Below are 18,884 nucleotides of genomic sequence, written 5' to 3' on the forward strand. Positions count from 1 at the left end.
GAATAATTTTGAAATAATTCTTCATGGATGCACAAAAGTCTACACAAAATTGTTAGCCATTATTTTGTAAAACATGCCCAAAGAAATAAATTAGAATAATTCCTCGTGTATCTCTTCACAATCTCAATAATCCGAAATTAGAAATATCAGAACTCCTCACTTTGACGGATCCCGTACACCTAGTGTTAACTATCTTAACAATCGCAGCCAGCAGCGTGTCTGCCGGAGGTAAAAAGCAAACTCTTGCGGGATTGAATGTCTCAATCGATATAGAAAACCCATATCCCAGGCTCCAACAAAGAGGCGCGTCAGTCGAGCTGCGATTAAGGAATATTATCAGGGAGGATCTAGCGCTAGAATCTAGTGCAGCATCGAGCGTGCGATCCGGCGCGGCGCGGCGCGAAAGGCGTAGCTCTTGCTTTCTGTACACGATCCTAATAACCGTTGATTACCGCGGGAGAAGAGTAATATTCACGAGGGATTGGGAATGAAACTGCATTTAATGCGTGGATTAACGGTACCCGGGAACGTGGAGGCAGGTGTTTCAGAAAGTTCCCCGGCGCCGAACGGAAAAAGGGAAGTTCGACGCCCACTGTAATGAGATACCATTAGGCAGGTCCGCTCTACTCGCTCACTTTCTGCTCGTTCGTTGCGTTTGTTATTTATTGTTTCCCTCCCGATAGGACCGGACAAAAAGAGTAGCATTCGACAGAAAAGAAGAAAGACATCACCAGTAAAGCGAAAGAAAGAAATAGAGGTGTACCACGAAGAGAAAACGAAAGACGGTCGGGAGATCGGGACCAGGGAAAGCCGGTTTTCAAAGGATAGATGGAAAAAGCGATTTTCAACGTTCCGTGATAAGTCGACCGGCAGAAAATGCTTCGCGTGCCGGCAGCCTAGAGACTCGTTCTTTTCGGCGTGTCTATCCATTTAATGGGACTCGAATTAATTGGATTATTAGTCGGTGTCATGAGAGCGGCCCGCTAATTGATCGATCACCGGATCGATGGGAGTTCGACGGGGTCTGATGAGTAAGTAGAGGAATGGGGTAATTTGCCCCGAGACTCTTCTGACCGTTGCGCTGGTGCTCGGGAGCATGATCGTCTCGCTCGAATGACCGAGCGCGTGTGATGTCATTGCGAGAGACACACATTTCTAATTCGAGAAACCTGCGAGCCGGTGACGGGCCTCGCCACCGTCCACATTCGTTCCGGCACGCGTAACTGAATTCGTCATTTTGTTCCTGAAAGCAGACGCGTGTGTCCACGGCCAACCGTGTCCGACTGCCAAAAAACGGAATAACTCTGCGGGTTCTGCGCGAGGTTCCTTTTCTTCTTGTTTCTGCTAGTTTTTTAGCGTACGGTGGGAGTCATCCGACTCTGACTTCAACATTTTCATTCGCAAATCATTTTTAAGTACAGAGAATATTGTTTTGTACCATTTATTATAGATTGTGCGGGCTGGCAAAGTTTTTGTTGTTCTATTCGACGTGGTACACAGTTTCACAGCGGATCAGATAAATAGGTTAGGTCTGAGTTGCATCCTATGTTGCTTTAGCAATGTGTGCATAATATTGTTTATCTCCGAATGACAATATTTGTAATCTATATATGGACGAAACTATAGTCGTCCCCTTGGATCAAACAACCCCTTTTTCTTAAAAGAATAGACTTGTATTTCATCCTAAAACAACGAAATAATTTTTATACTTACAATTAGTTAGTAACTTCTGTTTGAGATCCTCATCGTGGGCCTGACTTGTTACTATGTATATGAGAAGGGATCATTAAGATTGAGTGGAACTAAAAAGGTACGTAAAAAGTGCCAATTTCGAAATGTTTATTCGTAAACAATCGATTGAATATTGCTTTGTACCATTTAAGATTGTATGTTGCTCTAATAATGTCTGGATAGTATTGTTTATTTCCGGATGGCAATATTTTCAATCTACATACGGGCGAAATTATAGCTGTAACCATTGCATCAAACAGTGCCTTACTTCTTGACTGCAAAAATACAGACGTAACAAACATCTCTGTGTTATTCCTAATACAATAAATAAAATTCCGTCCACATCCGCCAGTGTTCCAGTACTAGCTACAAGTTAGAAATCGAATTTCGCGTAACCGGAAGTCCTCGAGGTTCCGCTGCTCGGCCGTAGTCAATGCCCTCGAGCACGCAGGAAGAAGAAACTGTTTGCGAGATGAATGCCGCATTGTAAAATTTGTTTCGTAGAAAGTTCCTTCTTGTTTACACTTTTTCGCAATGGGGTAATTAATGCGCCCGACTCCGGAAGCACTTTCGACGAACGCCGGTCAAAAAGTTGGAGGAAAAGCAATAACTGGATTGTATTACCGGCAGGAAAAAGCAAATTGCGTCGGTTCGGACCGAGGGAAAACAGGCTGAACTGTAGCAGCAACCCGGCAAAATGCAGGAAGCTTTATCATCTAACTAACATAAGCGGAGCGGCGGCGTCCTGCGGCTATTTCCAGAGCCCGACAGTTCAATCGATTACACCGATGAAACGTACCAATCATGAGTACATATTGAGTGAATGCAAATACTGTAATCGAATCGTGTGATTCTGGGCCACGGAGGATATTAATGAAACCAGTTAAGAGAATCGGCCAATAAACAGTCGGATAATGGTGTTTGGTTTACCGGAAGCAAAAGTATAGAACAGATGGTTCTATTTTCAGATTGGTAATAACAGACCCCAGATTTTTCGAAGATTAGATTGCCCGCCTCTGCTGGTATCAATGCCGACGTTACGTTTTATCAATTTATGCGTCTGTCTTTTATCGTCGTTATGATACCGTTATCGACATACGACATACACATACTAGGGTTGCCAACCGTCCCGGGTTGGCCAGAATTGTCTCGGAATTGAAGTTGCTATTCAGAATCCCGGTTGAATGTCAAATTGTACCGGAATTTCAAAGAAAGCTACTGGAAAAACTCATAACAATATAATTTTAGATTTATATTAAGTGGTTCCTTATTGGAGAATATTGTGAAATTATGTATATGTAGAATATGTACCATAATTATAAATATACGCTCTGAAAATTTCATTGAAATTGGTTAATTGGTTTACGAATCATGAACGATCAAAAGTGGTAAAAAGTCCGAAAATCTTGAAAACTTGGCATTTTTACCACTTTTGATCGTTTATAACTCGTAAACCAATGAACCAATTTTACTGAAATTTTCAGAACACATATAATTTATACGAGTTGACAAAACACAATTTAAATTTTTGTTATTGGCCCAGCTAAAAAAGTCGAAAAAATAAATTTTTACTACTGTTTTTTAGACGTCATTTACTAAACTAATTCTTCTAGCCTTACAGAGAAATTCAAGTCGCTTGGTCCATTGATAAAAAAGTTATTCTGATTTAAAATGTGTATGATCAGTTTTGCTCTTAACTGTATATTTCAGATTTGGGCGATATATCCCGGAATGGTCTGATAAAAAGTTGGCAATCCTACACACACGAGAATCAATTACAGATTTCCACTTTTAGGTACCGAACTACCCCACAACTTTCTGCAGAGTTTCATACAAAAATGGAACCCATTTTGTGGTGGATAAAACCAAACTTTCGTCCCTACAAGTTTTTCACTGCCATCTCCTGATGGACGATCAGTACATTTTATGTATTATTTTATCATTAATTCTGATAAGCGCGTTCACCGCAGATCTTCATTAGAGTTCGCGTTACGTTGCGTTCATTTGGAGAAATAGAAAATCATAATCCGCGGGAAAAACTTGTTACCGCCCTCCACTTGAAACCACAAAAACAATGACGGTCGAACACTATCACTTTCACCAAAGCGTTCGTTCTGAAATTAACTTCAAACGCATGTACTTACAAATATGTCTTATGGAAACTAAACGTTGCAATTAAATGATAATTTAGTAAATATCCGCACAAAGTAATGTTTCAGTTCTCAATTATTATAAAACACTGGAGGTTTTCATAATTTAATTAAGTCTCCATAACTTTGTATATTATTGTGTACACTTTTAGAAGTTTTTCGTGTGGAACATATGTTTTATTTAATGGCGTGTATTGGATACTCGACGAGGATCGATAGAGTAGTCGACTGTACAGCCCTCGATAAACGTATTAGGAATCACCGGGTGTTATTGCTCACTTCCTATCATCAGATTACATTTCTAGCAACGATAATCGATACTTGTTAAATTGCAGCCGTTTAAAGTGTGTAGGAAGAAGTACGGATCATGTAACCGTGGAGCGTAATTGCTACTGCATGGAATGACTCGAAAGAGGCGGGAACTAAATCGTTTTTGATCATTAGAAATTTTTATATGATTTTATGTTTCATTGCGGGATTTACTGTATTAATCCATTACAGCTAGATTTTATGTATTTATGACAAAAATGAATAGGTGTAATTTCAAACAGCAAACACATTAGAAGAATTTAGAAACGCTATTGCCCATTAAACATATTAAGAAAGTTATTGAATTTCCACTTCACTAAGTTTGTTGCTATTCAGATAGAAAATTTTTATTTTTCACAAAGATCCGCTGTTTAATACTAACAATGATAATACAGCTGCTTATTATTTTATAATAATTGGTTATTTTATTGTGTTTTATACATTTGCAAATACTATAATTTATGAAAAAAATGATAAGGTAAAATTTAAAACAGTATTAAGATTAGAGAAATTTAAGAAAGTTAACATTTTCAACTTATTAAAATTATTGAAGTAAGAAATCAATTTTTAATTGGCTTCTGTTCTCCTCAACCAAAGTTATTTTACATTACGATCCACGATCACGATTACGATCCAAGTTATAAACAAGTTAGATGTACTTTCGACTTGTCTTTCAATTTGTTGTTGATCTCAATGATTTAACTCATTTGCAAAGACACGAAAACAGCACACAACCAAACGTTCGCAAGAAACACCTGGGTTTTCCATGATCGTCGCAAAAAGGGTTTTAACAAAAGCATTGCGTAAGGTGAAAGAGCTGGGCTACAGCTACGATCCGTTTGAATCACTTTCAATTCCTCGTATTCTAAATACTGAAACGCAACGGACGGTGCACGAATGTATAGTGCGGTAAAATTCCGAAAACATAAAATAGATTAGAAGGTGTAATTTAAAAAGGATTGCTTTAAAATGTAGCAACGATTATTTTAGGTAATTGGAAAGCTTGTATCCGTGTAAGATTAATTATAAGGAATTTTATTTTATTTTACACTCAACTAAAAAATACAGAATCATGTAGAAGTAGTGACTAGTTTTATTTTGACAAGTGAGATTTTTTAACATTAATTAATATAAGGTCATCAATAATAATAGTCAATATTTCAATGATGGACCTCTTCTAATTATTTTTGACATAAATTTTCAATTTCAATCAGAAATTGAAAAGAATTCCAACACTTATCAACAAACTGTGGATCTTCAAAAAATACTAAAATATAAAGTTCGACAGAATTTAGTACAATGTTTATCTATTTCAGATCTGCAAGCCAAATATCACTGAAAACAAGATTGCGTTAGATTCCACTTCTTTAAAATTCAAAAATTGCAAATTGCATAGACATCTTATCAGGTAGCTAAGAAACTTCAAGCCTCTTGTTATTATTAAACTGTACATTTAGTGTATTGATTAAAAGTGAGCTTATACACTTTATAGTTTGCCGCTACATTCGAAATACCACGACAGAACTTTAATAATGGAATATCGGTGTGAGTCAGAAATTACTTCTGCATAGACATAGAACTCGCAGCAGCCCGAGGGTGAACAAACGCTTGTTAACAACTGAAAATGGTAAAACATGCTATCGTGAGACCCCACTACATACCACCCACCTCATTAACACTAAACCTACCACTGCCGGTCATAAGTACCGGGTTTAATGTTTCATTTGACAATGATCGAAATTACGAGAAGTTGCATACGTGTCAATTGATTCCATAAATCTTTTTATCCAAGCACATATCGTAATAAAAATTGCACGAAATCTAAATAAACAGAGCCTTGTCATTTTTGTAAGCTAAAACATTTTAATTGTTTTCAGTGCTCAAAATTCTGGACATCTTTTTGTCGCGCTCTCTAGTTTTTAGTTGATTGCGCGAATGATCTTTTTTCTAGTTTCCGGTAGGTTTTCGCGATTAGGTCTCACGGTGCGCCGCGTGGTCGACGTCCGCGACCGACGATGAGCACAACGTTGCGGCGCGGTGGAGTGCGGAGATGGGGCTGTTTCAGAAACGGGAGCAAAAAGCCGTGCAGACGCGCGGATGATCAAGGTTTCCCGCCATTTTAACCAACATGTGAGACGAACCGTTCCGCCACACGGAAGAACGGGCAAGCTGCGTGAGGGATACACGCGTGGCCGGCCACCAGACGTTCAACCCACCAGCCACAGAGGAGTATATTTTTGGAATCGCACGGCTGCTCGTCACTCCACGGAACTCCATCCCTCTCCGACGTCAGAATTATTGACCCCTTTACTTCGTAACAAAATGATCTCCCACTACGAAACGCCCGCTACAGTCGTTTGCCTTTCGAATCGGTCTTCTCGTTTTCCTTTTCTCCCCTCTACGTTCTCTTGGAATCCGTCGATACAAAAACAGAATACTAGGCTCGAACGACGGCGGCACGTTCTTCTCCGAATGATGGATTACGAATTAAACGGTGGCTTTTTCGATTTGTTCTTTCATCGACAGCCAACGAACCGGTGGGAACCCGGGATCGTTGAAAATCGTGCTTCCTGACACGGATCAAGTACTGATCGTCGAAGACTGCGAATATTTATTCCGCAGATTATTTCGTAAGTCCACAATTAAAGGAGAAATCACTTTCTTAGGTAAAAAGTTGTTTCAAAATACAATAGAAACGTTACTAATTTTTGCGAATATCGACGTTTCCGTGTATTTTGTAAATTTAGATTAGTATTATTAATCTTTTGCACTATAATATCGAATCAGACTCGTGTGATGAAGATTTCGTAATGATCTACTAAATGTGTCCGTTATTATCTATTGCTTTAAACCAAATAAGGTTTTAGCATATACAATACAGGAACAGTTTGGATGCAGTAAACAATACAATATATAAATATATATTAATATGTTAACGTGTAACTTGCATAAAAGTTCTGATAGGTTACAATTACCTTATAGAAAGTAAATTTCAATTGAATAGGTATGTTATCCATTTTCTCTTTAAAATGAAATAAAACTCTATTCTGTTGTTATCGATATACATATAGCCATTGCAGAACGCAATGATTCCATTACAAATGTCTGTGCAAATAGTTTTGTAAAAGTTGTTTAATGAAAGTGAAATCAAATAGACACTAGAAGCTACCTAGAAAGATAAGGAGCCTATTTGCAACTACATTCCTAGTAATGATTCCAGCAATGCGTACTTCCGGTCGCATAACTGAAAGTACAAATCAACATTTAAGATCGAAGTATTTTATTATGTAGATTACATGTTGCTGGTTGGTAAGTATAAGTATATTATTCAACAACACGTTTAACAAATTTAAAAGTTCAAGATTATATTTTTTGACTGAAGACTACACAGATACTGATAAGTAGACTGCGGATCTCCATGAAAAATAAAAATATTGTGTATCGATTGTGGGAACCAGTAGTTAAATAAAAATTAATTAATAGTCTTTTTACGGTGAGAACAACGTAACAATATATTCTTGGATTTTTCATATTCTTCACTGTTTTATATTTCATCCAGTTTACTTCATCATAAATGAATAAAGATCCGCAGTATATTGATAAGTTTAGAACGAGAAATAAATATTTTCGAGAATATTAATTTCGTAGGAAAACTTTTTTAACAGTTTCATAATCACATTCTAGGTAATTATTTTATAATTACTATTTATACTACTAGTTATTTATTGCATAAATTTCGTTATTCAAGAACACATTGTTATAAAAATTTCGATAAACCTAAATAAATTTAGCTGTGTACTTTTTATAAAACAACGGGAAAACAGGAACCACAGAAATATTATCATAATAATTAAAACATTGATTGCCGCGATGATCATCAGTGATTATTGATTAATTTAAAAATGATTGTTATCGAATTAGTGGTACTCAAATTAACTAAATCATAGTGTAAGTTAGCAAATAGTACTGATTATAAAACAATCATACTTAACAACAACACAGTTTTATGCTCGGTAAAGAGGTCGTTTACCTTCGCAGTTTACTAAAGCTAAACAAGTCTCTGGAACCTCTCTAATTTTAGTCGTCCAGCCGATAGTGTGTTAATTTTAAAGGGCGGATGAACACCATTAGAAAACAATGGTATTCGTGTCTGAACGTAGTTATTTTACCTTCAATTTTCGAAATGTTATTAATAGAGTGCGCATAAACTGGGGCCAAACAGAACTTTATTTTAGTTATTTGTAGACTCCCCTAAATTCTTTAAATCCTTCTACTGTCTTATCAGCCACTCACATTTGGTAAAAATTGCACAAAATCCGCAGTTTAGTTACCCCTACGATTTACTTTATAATTGCAGTGATTAGAACTTTGTTATCGTTCATAGTTTCTTGGAAGAAAAAGGAAATTGTGCCAATACCACCCTTACATATGTCAATAACCAAAATTATCTACGATATTCACTAATGTTTCACCTTCCTAATAATGTTTCAGTTTCCTAATGCATATCTTTATGTCTCCAATATAAATTAACCTGTGATCATCCAAGAATATAAAATCTGCAATAATTTTGTTATTTGTCTACAATCCGAGGAGCGTACGAGGGTTAAAGAAAATTAATAACATATACAGGGTGTCCCAAAAATGTCGGAGAACTTTGACAGGGGTAGTTCCTGAGGTCATTTGAAGTAACTTTTTCCTTAGCCAAAAATTTCCGGTTCGGCTTCGTTAAGGAGTTATTAACGAAAAACACGGACCAATCAGAGCGCGGCTACATCGATCGGACTGTTTTTCCTGAACCCCTTGCCCTACGTGTCAAACTCGTGATGAAGACTTTCAACAGAGTGTAATAAATATGTATGTTATTAATCTCCTTTAAACCGAGATGAAATTCTATTTTGGTTTTATTAATGTATAGTTATTGGAGAACATGTCGGCATACAATAGATTTAAATTTTCTCTTTTTCTAGGAAATTACAAACTACAAAGAAAGTTCTAATTACTGAAACCGTAAAATAAATCATAGGGCAGGGGTTAATAACTACTCAACAAGACCGACCCGGAAATTTTCGCAAAGGAAAAGGTTACTTCAAGTAATCTAAGGAACTACTCCTTTCGAGGTTATCCGACATTTTTGGGACACCCTGTAGTGCAAGGGGTTAAACTCGTGATGATGCGTACCAAATGTTACAACGATTTTGTTCATTCAGAGTCGTGTGTACACGCGTGTTTTGGCCGGTGAACCGTAGCAGTCGGCGAAACCTGAAGGGGAAAGAAAAGAAATATTGTCAAGGGAGAGGCTGACATCCATTCGAAAATAGCAGGTGTCGTTAATTCTGGATCGCCGCGCAATATTCGGAGCAGCGAACTGTTAAGTCACGTAACTTAATATGCGTTCGTGGCCGAAGTATCCGCACACCCCGGATTCCCGAGTTGGCTCCACTTTTTGGCACCTGCCGATGACAGGAGTTTGATCCGCCAAAACCGGTACGTTACACGGTACCATAAAATTTTCCGAGAAAAACCGTCGTATTGTTCGTGTCGACTAATAACCTCTTGCAAGCTGGTCGGTTTCGCATAGCACAATTGTTTGTAGCTTTCAGCGACACAAGGGACTATAACGGCGCATATGCAACCGTTAAATTTTAACATTTATGCACGCATGCCAGTGTTGAACAATAAAATAAAAATTCCTAAACAGTATCTTTTAACACATCTTTAAATTATTGATAGTAAAGTCAAAAATAAGTAAAGCTTATGATCTCCATTATATTAGAACACATACACACTTTTAAAATAGAAATCAAAATGTTATGTAATCACACTGAATGTTTAATGTATGTGAAATAACTTTTTCTTAGCTATGCAATATGTTATTCTGATTTAGTGCACAGTGAGAATAACTAAAGAAACCGTAGAAAGATTACAAGATTTTGTTGTTATTAACACATGTGTTCCTGTGCTCCTGCAATTAATGCAAACAATTTTTATTTTGCCTTTGTGGCTTCTGAAAATTTTCAAACAATGCCATAATATAAAATTCCACATAATTTAGTACGATTTTTATTTATACTACAATATTTATAATATTTTCTTAAAATTTGCCTACAAAAATTGAAAATTGCATAAATATCTAGTAATAACCTAAAATTATACATTTCTTACGTTTTCTATGACAAGGGAATTTTTATATTAACCTGATAAAATTTTCTGGGAAATATTGAATTGTGGGATATGTTGTTCAAGCCAAATATTATTTTTTCCATTTACTACATTCACCGCAAAGTGTTTCGTGTGAAAAATCAATATTTGTGTGAAGTATAGACACTGCAAGCCTCTGAATTACATTATTTACCAGGTTCTTGTCAGTCACTATCATAACTCCAGCAATTTGTTCAATAATGTATTTTTAAGAAAAATGCACAAGACCTTATACCCGCAATTTGAAAAAATTTCGATCGACAGGATCATACGTGATTTTGATTTTAATATTGTTGAGATCAAAGAGATAGAGCCACGATTTAATCGTTCAGGTGTCGACTATTATTTACAGACAGTCATCAATCATTGATTTTTCCGTTCAAGTCCTGGTTTCGCAATTAACATGTTCAACGCCACGTGGTTTACTCACGATACTCGCTGAAAGGTTACAGCTTTTCTGCGGGTCAATGACCGACTGAAATGACGGACAAAAAAGCTAAACGATACGACACTACGTCTGCAAGTGGAGACTTTCTGTTCCAGTTAAAAACCTGTTCAACTACACGAATTTAGAAAAATCTTTGCAAACTAATTTATAAAAATTCGTTAGAAATTTATTAAAGGCACTTTAGTACTAATTTAATAATATATTTGTATCCAATTTACCCTATTGTAAGTACCTTAGGATATTAAAATATTCTTACACAAACTTCATAATCTGAGATATGATTTTAATTCAATGATCAAAATATACATACAATTGTTATAGAAGTAAATAATAAAATAGCACACCATGTATTTTATATTTAAAAGTTATTATAAAACCGTACTACAAGAGAGAAAGTGTGTTTTGTTGGATAATGTTTGATAGTTGTAGTTTCAACATAGAACACGCAGTGGAAAATTTCATTGTTATTGAACAAGAAAAGATCATTTTTAGAAATGATAACTTATACATTTCCAAGGCTAAAGGAGCTAACCAGTAAATCGATTATTGAAATATAAATGCAATATAAACAATTGTTTATAATCCAAACTAGAAAAACGATTCAGAACGATAAAGAATTTCTATTGGTAAATTTTTTAATTAAATTATTAAATTAAAGTCACGTCGGACCGCAACGAGTGGATGAAAATCCTGAAATTTCTCAAAGAGAGCTGATAACGAATGATTTTAATAGCTCGACGCTTTTAATGTAAGCAAACAAGTTTCTTGATTGTGCATATCAACTGACAAAGTAAAGAGCTTCGGAAAACCAGTATTCCGAACAGAAGCCACCAAGCACTAGGATAAGTTCATTTAATCTGCTAAATGCAGCTTGTCCTCCCGCTGATAAGAAAAGGAGACAAACCAGAATTGTGGTAGGACGCGTGCGCGCAGAATATACTTGCAAAAAAAAATCCAGCCGCCGATGGAGGGAGGAGGACGGTGCAAGGCAAAAGAGGAAATTGCTTGCGCGATAACAGGGACATTCTTCCGTCATCCTAAACGCGACCGGCTTAATTACGTGGCTCGACGGGTACGTCATGTCACGCTTGCCATTATCGTCTGCCCGCCGGTGCCGATCCCATAAAAATTCGCTAAGATCTACTTTCTCTTTATATGGACAATTCCACTGTGAACTCGCTCGACCTCAAACGACCGACTTCAACGACCGCGAATGTCGTTCGTCCGACCGGAGTCCACGTGGTTGCACAAGGTGTCAGCCGGACCAGCGTGCCACTCACGATCGACGCGCATCTGTCTCTTGATCATGCGATTCCTGCATCTCCAACTTTTTCGAACAAGTTGTTCAGATTCTTGAGAGGTTCTGTTTGAGGGGTTAGGGCACCTTGAGACTAATTTTCTCATTTGTATACTACCAACTAAAAATGTAAAACTCTATTTTTACAATTTTCGTCCGATTCAAATTTTGATACAATCTTTTTTTTCATAGAACTATGAAGAACTACGAAGACTGAAACTTCTTATTCGAAATACAATTTCCACAAAATTAATCAACATTTATTAATATTATGTTAGGAACTATGAATCTTACACGATACACGGAACAGTGAACGTGTGAACCCGCATTAGCTTTTGTTTCAATTTGACACAGTTTTTTTCATACACAGAGAAAGTTGCTATAAATTGTTTATTTTGAAAGTGATGGGGATTCATTGTTTGAAAAATTTAAATATGCTTTCATGTGAACTTCAGTTTCTTTCTCAACATTATAATCTGAGTATTAGAATATGTTTGTTTGAACGAATTGTTTAATTAATTGAATTAACTTTTGTTAATAAATTGAATTGTATAATTACTTATTTTGAAAGTGGCGTAAGTCGGTAAGGTGTTCACGATTACTTTATGAAAAAGAAAGTTTATGTTTGTTATATATTTACATTTATAAATAACAGGTTCTTGTAGAGACGAAATAGATAATTTTCTTTTTACGACACACAAGTCCACTGGCTTCAAAATGACTTCTGTCTTAATTACACGTGTGTCACTTCTTATCCTCAATTAAGTCCAACGTATTAAGTTATTTACAAATTAAAATCAACATGACCCGTATAGGCGACTGGATTTCTTATTGGTCCGTGCGCGTGTTAATGATCGATTTCGAATAATGAATAATAGACAAAAAGAGCTGTCAGTCTACTATTAGTTAACCTGTTAAACAGGTATAGCGAAAAAACCGAAGATTTTTTTGTACAGCTTTGCAATTTCACTGCATATACGTGGTCCCGTACTGAAATTTGCATTATAAAGTCATTTAGATTATATTATAGCGCGGTGCTAGAGGCTATAACACGGTTGATTACTACTTCAATCGAGTTTCTCTCAAAACAATATTTGCATAATGAACTTAATATTGTTATTAACATTTTTTAATTAAAGTTCAATAAATCCGGTGTGGACCTCTTACCGAACACTAGAAAATACAGATTTTAAATAACGTCACCATTTTTATTAAGAAAAGTAAAGTTAAGTAATTGAATATCACTTAATTATTAATTAAAGTTAAGTAATTAAGTTAGATTCATATATAACATTTTTGTTTATCCACAAAGAATGATATTTAAGAATGTATTGAATTGTATGGTTCTAATAACTAAAACTATAAATTAAAAACTAGAATAAATTGTAGTACACAATATATAAATAATCTTAAGTATTTTGATACTTTTACATAAGATTTACTGTCATATGTGTAAACAGAAAATGCATTTACAATACATTTTTTGAGAAATTAATAATACTAATGGATAAGAACAATCACATATTTTATGGTAAGCAATAAAATTTGCATATTAAGTAGTAGCAAATACAAAAATACACAGAATAAATTATTTTTCTAATCTCGTTGTTACACTGCAAACAGGTCAATTTGCATGAACATTCGCTATGACTAAACGGATTTATAATATGCATTATCACGAAACAAAACACGTGGTTCTTACACAACCCATGTGTGTACCGCTCATAACCATGCTACAGAACAGTATTTATCATTCTTGCTGCAGTTAGCACCTTGAAATGACTGTCACGTTCGCGTGCATTTGTTCTCAAATCTGCTTTCACATTCAATCAGAATATTTAATAGATGTTTTCATACGTTACTGTACATTGTTGTATTCTAGAAAACAGTTTATGTACATGACATCCGTGATTACAATTCTTTACAATCACCTACGTATATTGTCATAGAAATGTTGATGCATAATTTACAATTAGACTACGGTTTTTATGCATTTATGACAAAGACGAATCAAATGCAAAACAATAAAAGCATTTAGGGAATACGTAGATACTGTTGTGTTATTTTTAATTCGCTAAAATTGTTATGGAAATCATGTATCTGTATTGTACAATTAATGGAGATAATTTGTATGTTTTCAAATTCTTATTCAGTCCATTTATGATCAATGTTAAGAAACAATTTCTAATTCACTCGTGTGAAGGTTAAAACGTTTTCACACGTATGAAATACAAACAATGCTTTACGTCATAGCTATACTTGTAGGTGATAATCAAGTATGGACCAGATATGCATTATTTCCTACAGTCTCAGTTTACAGTATGAGTGCAGGGTTCCAATGATCAAAGTTCCAGGAAAAGAATGTATATGTTTGGATCCAGATATCCACTATCTGAACCCACGACTATTAATTTTATCTGAACCTAGACCATGTAATATCATGTTCATAAACAAAATTTTACCATGTATATCATGTTCATAAACAAAATTTTACCATGCATATCATGTTCATAAACAAAATTTCGTATACCATCTGTATTATTTTTATAATTGATGTCATAGACAGTGTTTTTTGTATTTTTTTTTTAACAGAATGACAAAGACAAGTTTAATCCTCGTCCACCGTTCAGGTTAATTCAGAAGCGAAAATGTTAATACATACAGACTGTTTATAATAAATATTGTAATACCGTTACAATCTTTTTAGATTAACACCTTGAATAATTTGGATTATTGTGTAAAAGAAGATTTCTAAGCACAATTATTGAAAAACCTATTGATAGGCTTTCGGTAGCTAAAGTGTTAAGTAGACGTCCAATTTGATGACTGCAATATGACTACAAAATGCCCTGAACGATCGACAAGAGCCGAGCAGAGGTAGCAAGCGTGCACCCAGTAACAATGGCATTGAACTGAATCCTTACATTCGATTACGTCCCCGCGCATTCGACACAAACGCAGGGAAAGAACACAGTCGAGTAATAACTGTAGATCAACTAACTTGAAACAGCAACGACCGACAACGCCAGGTCTGAAATGGCAGCGAGTAGGAATAGGAGACCCTCGGCGTTAATATTCTACGGTTTCGAACGACACCCCGTAAAACGTTTCATCGACAGCGGTTCTCCGGAGGGATAGATCGATCACGACAGACGAGCTCCCGCCGTCTGGCTGCATAATCGCGGATTACCGAGTGCGTTTCGAGCCGACCACAAAGAAACGATCGACGGCGCGGACTGTAAAGCCCGAAGGAAATTGCTGGTTGCCATTATACGCGCTCCTAGAAATCGATACATCCTCGATGTAACGAGCAATAGGAGAAGCTATCCGCGACGACGATCTCGCGGAACGCATCTGCTGGCATCGTCTAACATCCTAAGCGGGAAACACGATCCACGTTCAGCGTCTCGAGTCCGCGAAACGGTTCCAGCTATCAGGAATTCTGGGAAAACGCATTAGCCGGCGCGGAACGGTCGGCCCGATAACCCAGGGAACGGAAATGGTTCGTTTCCACGGTGGTGGAGCAGGAAACGGAGGGACCGAAGGTGTTTCGTTGGACGGTGTTCTACCTGAGAGCCGTAACAGCGAGCCACCGAAGCGGCATATCGAGTCGACTTTTATTTTCGAGACTACGTAGAGTCTGAATCCGTTCTAGGCACGCGGCTCGTCGCGTACCCAGCATGTCCCGAATCTTCCGATCAGGCCCGCGTGCTTTCTTTGTACGCAAATATAACAATGGAACGGTACACCGGGGAGAGAAGAATGGTCACGTGAACGAAACGGCAACGCTGTCTCGAGGACACTACCTCTGATCCTGGTGAAACGGTGTCCTGGAAGTTGGAAGGGGCGAAGAAGGTACGTTACCAAAATGTATATCCACTCCAAGAGCGTCCGAACGGCTGACGGTCCAGGTGGGAGCACGTGGTAATTAATCACAAGAACGGGTCGGACTGGTTGCTCGTCCAACGACGACGACTACGGTGTGGAGAATCTGCTGGTCCCGGGGCGTCTAACCCGCGTAGGAACAGGAAGAATCAACAGGATCAATCAAACCACCAACCGGCATCGTGAGCCGCACCACGACCGTACACCACCGCAGAACTTCGAAGAACTCCTTCCACGCCGGCACATATCTGTACGCGGTGTGTTGCTCGGCTTTTACTCGCGTGTCGCGCCGGTTAGACCGAGAACCAGCAGCATCAGCAGCCACCTCTTCTCCTCGCTGGCACGCTCGACGAAGAAGCACGTCGATGCATCGGGCAAACACAGCGGAGGGAGACGACGATCCTCGGGTTCGATGTCGGGGGCTCTCGCGGCAGGGAAACCGCGTCGTCGAATGGACGAAGAGAGCAGGCGGGCAGGAAAGAAAGAAAGGAAGAAACCAGAGATAGCCAGAGAAGGCGGATAGGACTCAAGTAGTAGGCAGACGACGGTGGTGTGTTGCATAGACGAGAGAACAGACCAAGGAGAAGGGGAACTCGTCGAGAGAGAAAGAGAGATAGAGGGGGAGCGAATAAAGAAACGACCGGAGCACAGTTGGACCGGAGAGGATGATGGCATGAACGTGCCACAAGGGGAGAAAAGATCGAGAAGAAATGTTCTCGGCCGGCTGACCCAGAGCTCCTAACCGGTGCGGGATATCAAGGATGAGCTCTCGGGTTTTTGGGACGTGCTGCCATAGGCGATCCAGAAGAAGAAGCGGAGGAGGTGGCCCCTTGTTTCTCGATAGCTCGGCTAGAGGAGTAGATCCAAGGCCGGAGCGATGAAGAAGGCACCGAAAGAGAGGAGGACGGGATTACTTGGAAAAAGGTGCGCGCCACTGCGTCCGTCCACCGACGGCGACCGTGGAACGGCGAACTCTGTTGGTTCGTGCAGCCGGCAGCCAGCTGGTACGCTCCAACACGCTACGAAGCCTGTCGTTCGCGGCCGAACGGCCGCCTTCGGCAAAGATCGGCTTCAAACAAAACTACAAACTTTGTTCGCTGCCCCTTTGCCCGACCGTCCCCTCGCCGGGGCTCTGTCCAGCGCCTCCTGTTGCTCTGCCTCGCTTTGCCTCGCTCTGCCTCGTACATGCTCGCCGAGCACAGAGTCAAGTCCGAAGAACGCGATCCGCGCTTTTGCCTTTCATCCTCCTCTTCCTGCTGGCTCCTTCTTCCTGTCCTCGCAGGAGCAGCAGGACGCTTCTCGATTTTCTTGCCGGTGTGCACACTTTTCTCTGCCTCTTTCTTGCTGGCGTTGTTTGCACCCTGGATTGTCCTTTCACGCGTCACGCTCGCTGACCGCCGATTTATTCGGTACTCCACGATCAACCGATTCCCCGAGAACCGTGTTTAACACGTTTATGGCTGTGAGGAACAGTGGAGTTTTCTAGCTGTCGAACGCTTCGAACGATCTAACATGAACGTATCTACAGTGAGGAGCAATGTTGAACTAAATCGTTAGGGTATATGTACCTGATCTCAGCACCTAGGCGGTAGTCAGGTAGTCCTACTTGAAAATAAGTTGCTTATAAGGTCCTCATTTAAAATAACATTGATGATGTTCATGGTCAATTTTGACCACTTAGATTGGTAAAAAGAGAACACATTCAGAACGCAAAAAAAAGTAATTATACTCCATTATTGCACAGTCTGTGCATAATTCTCGATGTACCATAGTGTGTCTCGCGAATCTCGTAAACGCTTGTCTCTTCTATTTTCTTTATACAATAAGACAATGGGCGAGTACGATAGTGCAATAATTGATAAAATTTTCTCTATTTGTAAATGTTATTTAATGGTCATTTTTGATCACGGAGACCTTTAACATGACTTGTATTTATCAAAACAGTATGCAATTTAGTAAACTCTTTTTGCAATTACTCCAAAAACGAAAATAAGCCTATGCCCTATAATTTGCAGTAAAATGCCTATCAAAAATCATCTTACTTTCAAAAACCAATTTTCTTTGAGACAGGTCTCACTGTAATGCTTTGAAGTGTTCCGCCTAGTATTTTATACAAAACTGGTATAAATGTAGTTCTGGAATTTGATTACAAGTAGATGCAAAAAGCACGTAGCTTCGCTATTGTTGGTAGCAAAAGCTTTTTTAAACTTATTTATTTAAAGTGGTAACATGGGTTATTCTTAAGTCTTCTTCAGTTTAACTAAGTGCTGTCTTAATACATAAATAATGACTTTCTGGGAGAATGACGTCATTAAGTCTCTTCCTGTTCGTTACTATGTAAAAACAAGTGACCAAATGAAGTCACTGTACCTATACCGTCTATGGATGTCTATGGACAGTGTAGAGAGTGTACAAAGAAGTTTTTTCACTCGATTCCATACAATCGATATACAGTGACTCATGTGATTGTTCAAACACCCTATAAGGCCATAACGTATGATTTTCGACGCAACTACAATGCCTTGTGCAACTTTGAAATTTGAAAACAATTTTGCAATTTATGTCTACGTTTTCTTCATTCCTGCAATATCGATCGTAAAAGAAGAGAATTCTATTTCGATTTAAAAGAAAAGAATAACAGTCAGCTTGTGTTTGGAATATTCGTCACGAGACTGACTCGATATGGCAAGTTTATGCAATATTGTATGCAATGTTATGTATTATTGTGTATTGTTTGATCCACTAAAACGTTATTCTGTTTTAGGGTGTTTGGACAATAACACATGAGTTGCTATTTAAATGGAAATATAATTTAATACCTAATACATGGAAAAATACGTAATTTTTCAGTGTTTATCAAACTTTA

The 18,884-nt window shown here is 37.9% G+C and overlaps 1 protein-coding gene across 5 annotated transcripts in view; it reads right to left on the reverse strand.

Moving 5' to 3' along the window:
* Positions 1 to 18,884, reverse strand: part of LOC143207934 (klarsicht protein) — a 229,439-nt gene that overhangs the window by 167,226 nt on the left and 43,329 nt on the right. The window lies entirely within an intron of this gene.

This window comes from Lasioglossum baleicum, chromosome 4, assembly GCF_051020765.1.
Source record: "Lasioglossum baleicum chromosome 4, iyLasBale1, whole genome shotgun sequence".
In the NCBI taxonomy this organism is placed as follows: domain Eukaryota; kingdom Metazoa; phylum Arthropoda; class Insecta; order Hymenoptera; family Halictidae; genus Lasioglossum; species Lasioglossum baleicum.